This window comes from Hippocampus comes, unplaced genomic scaffold (genome assembly GCF_001891065.2).
Source record: "Hippocampus comes isolate QL1 unplaced genomic scaffold, H_comes_QL1_v1.1 scaffold325, whole genome shotgun sequence".
Lineage (NCBI taxonomy): Eukaryota > Metazoa > Chordata > Actinopteri > Syngnathiformes > Syngnathidae > Hippocampus > Hippocampus comes.
Window position 1 is genome coordinate 60,351 of NW_017805585.1, and position 3,784 is coordinate 64,134.

A 3,784-nucleotide genomic window follows, 5' to 3' on the forward strand; every position below is an offset into this window, starting at 1 on the left:
CCATGAACATGTACTTCGACTCCCACCTTGTTTAAGACCCCCGGTTCTCAGTGTCCGCCTTCCGTTTTGCCATTTTTGATGGGTATCTGAAAGCTAATGTCACTGTTATGGGAACGACTGCTAGACTAATAAATATTTAAATAAAGCGGCCGACTGCTTGGCGCGTCACCGTTGCATTGTGGGAAATGTAGTATTGGTGCGTGTAAAAGATCTGCGGGCTCTCGGCTTGCTGCGGTCCGCAGGCCGGTTCTAATAATAAATCAATATCATCCCAGGGGCCACTGAAAACATTCTCGCAGGCCGGATTTGGCCCGCGGGCCGGCACTTGGACATATGTGGCATAGAGGGTATGCCTGTTTTCTCCATAGGGATGATGCAGTCTGTGGCTGCCTGGCCGTTCAGGCGCTTTCAAGTGACGTCATTCTGCCTGTGGTCAAAAAATGGCGACGTGGGACTGTCCAGAAATGACATTTTCCAGGCTGACATATAGGACAAATCACCATAAATCAAATAAGATTAGTTATTTCATTATGAATGGCGTCGTAGCTGCAAACGGCAGGCCACTACTTACCACAGCAGAAAAAATATACATATATCTCTTTTTTGAAAGATTAGGAGACATTTCAGTGACGAAATATTCACTCACAATAAATAAACAAATACATATATTAAAAGACCCTTTCATTTCGGTTGCTTTTGTTGTTGGCATTGGTAGCCAAATAATTACTCCATTTCAAAGTCTCATCACATCTGTCATGATGGCGAAGTAGGAGACCTTTAATACAAAAATTGTCACAAATAAACAAAAACATTCACCAAAAATCAATAAAACATATTTCTCATTCTGTTTACGACAGTACTTGAAAAGAACAGGTGATTTGATAATTTGGGGTGAATATTTTTGACAATATCTGACAATTTCCCCCCGCCCCGAATCTCCAAAATGACAGTTAGAATGACACGTTGAGCTGCCAATTCGAGGACTGCCAATGCTAACTAGAACAGCAATCAAAATGAGAAAATGTGCTTTTCATTGTTTTTGGTGACTATTTTTGTGATTTAAATGTCTGCTACTTCTACATAATGTGTGATATCAGCACATTCTCATCTGTCGTAAGTAGTGGTTGATAATTTCCAGGTACTACAACATTCAAAGAAAAGAAAATCTTCATTTCTTTATTAGGTTTTGTGCCACAGATGTTACCTTGGGATATGACATTTGTAGACGGTCCCTACGACTGACATCGAACATCCGGTAACTTTTCCCTGCCATTCCACTTTTTATTTTTTCCTTGCTCTCCATGTTATAGCAATGCCAAGAGAGAAAAAGACCGATGTTTCTTTCGGATTACGAAGATAATTATCCACCAGGGCCCAGAGACAGAAGAAAAAAAAACGCCAATCGAAATCGCTGAGTAACATCTCCCGTTTTGGGTTCGATCACTTTGTTAAGACGGTTTGAACATTTGAAGTCGTAATAAAAAGTAATAAAAGAGATTACTGTCTATATACTACAACAAAATTTTAAAAAGCGAGATATATATCACATTGATTTCTAAAATTTGACAGGCGGGCCAGGTCAGCACAAGATACGGTACATATAAAAAACTGCAAATGACAGTTCATACCAAACATCAACAGAACAAAAACATTAAAGTATTAACATACTTTTTAAAATGAGAACAGTTAAACAACTATGGTATATGTCCTGTGTGAAAGTCCAAGTATGTTAACAACATACATCTGTGACAACACAAGCAGCAAAGTGCAACAATATATTGCCCAAAAAACGGTTTATAACACAAAAACTGCAGTATACAGTACAGTATCCTAAAGCAAGAACTTGGATGACGTCTGGTCTTGCCGTCCACTGTCTAAGCCCCCGTGCCCGAAAGCTCAGCGGGACAGCCGGGTGAGCGTATACGACAATGTCCCTGGTTCCAACCTACACGCCAGCACGGGAGACATCCTCAATTTGGAGAAAAAGGACAACCTGGATGACATTATCCAGCATGTCAGTGGCCTGCAGCAGATCGTGGATCACTGGAGCCGCGGCGTACTTGCGGACAGCGAGGATGGTGAAGATGGTGAGGGCAGAACCACACGCGTCTCCCAGAACGATACCAACTCCATCGGGACCAGTCGGGACAGAAGGGATTCCGGTGTTGGGGCCTCCTTGACAAGACCGCGGTATGAAATACATTTAGACGAGGGGTGCCAAACCTGTTTGCATTGCAGGGCAGATCATAGTGGAATCAAGATCATTTTTCCATCCATTATCTGCTTACCCTTTGCAGGGAGCGCTGGCCCAGTTTCAGGACGTCTCACCATCTCAACCAGCCGTCTTCGTCGCTTCATATCAGCAGCCAGTCGGCCGCGCAGCTCAGCCTGCTGCACAAGTTCTCCTTGCTACGCCTCACTGCCATTATGGAGAAGTACTCCATGTCCAACAAGCATGGTTGGACCTGTTGGGTAGAAGAGCATCTGTTTCGGTCTGCTCGCTACTTGTTGCCTTTTGCAGCCCATTTTTGGCTCAATTGTTTCAGGTCCACCCAACCTGTTTTTGCATTTTTAATTTAGCCCTAAAAGCCAGTTTCGTTAAGCAACATGGCAAGCACAGGTAGGCAGCCATTTTGTTTTGAAGTGGCCATTAAAGGGTAATTTTGTCAAGGGTCCCTCAGAGACAAATTCTCTGAAATGTTGATTGCTACCAAATATGAATGACATACATTTTACTTGTGTGTAAAAACATCACAATTGAAGACTCATCCTGTTTACTTGCAGGTCTGTACCAAAATTCACGAAGCGTATAAAGTCTCCCGACTTCAAGAGAGAGCGTGTTTGGGGTCCCACTCATCGTGCACGTATGACGTTGCGGCTTCCCGCTGTCCCTTTGCCTTCAGCAGGCTCTTGCCCACCTCACGTGCCTGGACCAGGTACTTGTGGCAAGCAGATCTTAAAGATAAAAATAAAACACGAGATCTTGCCACAAAAGACAACATTTGACCAATTATGGAGTTCTCATGGAACGCTTTACTGTCTTCTCATCTTGTACGGGTTTCCCTCTAGGTGGGCCTGTTCCGCAAGTCTAGTGCAAAGTCTCGCATCCAAGCACTGCGTCATTGGTGCGATGCCTCTCCGGATGCCGTGGACTACGAGGGGCAGTCGGCCTATGATGAGGCCGACATGGTCAAGCAGTTCTTCCGGGACCTTCTGGAGCCCCGACTGAGCCCCGACAAGCTGGGAAAACCTTCCTGCACATCGACCAGTGTAGGTAGCCAGGCTTCCTGCTAAAATACCAGTGATGTGTTCCTCGAGCCGGTCCTTGGCCTCGAGGACCGGCTCGAGGACCGAAGGTCGGTCCTTGGTCCTTGGCCTTGGGAGTCAATTCCTTGACCATGGCCTTGGGAGTCAAGTCCTTGGCCTTGGCCTCGGGTTGCCGGTCCTCGGACACAATGAGGGATTAGAGCCTCGAATCCCTTGTCCACAGGTATAAAGTGGGACAGAGGATCGCAAAAACCACGAAGGAATCAAATAAATTCCATCCAGGGAAACGCATATTGATGGATTAAGCTAGCGCTTTAAAAGGGGCGGGTCTGCCACTGACAGGTGACAGTTAGCGCAACGAATAAAGAGCGACATCACAGTTAGTTTCAATCACGGTTTGTTCCGTTCGCGATCGGCAGTTTAAATAGCGTGTAAAGTCTTTCTGTAACAGTAGTGTCTTTTATGTAGTTATTTTTGCACAGTCGTCACGTTTCTGCGGTGGCACTATAATGTTTGT

General features: G+C 45.0%; 1 pseudogene; it reads left to right on the forward strand.

Moving 5' to 3' along the window:
- Positions 1-758: 758 nt before the first annotated feature.
- The window catches only part of LOC109521969 (stAR-related lipid transfer protein 13-like), a 13,177-nt pseudogene continuing 10,151 nt past the window's right edge, over positions 759-3,784 (forward strand).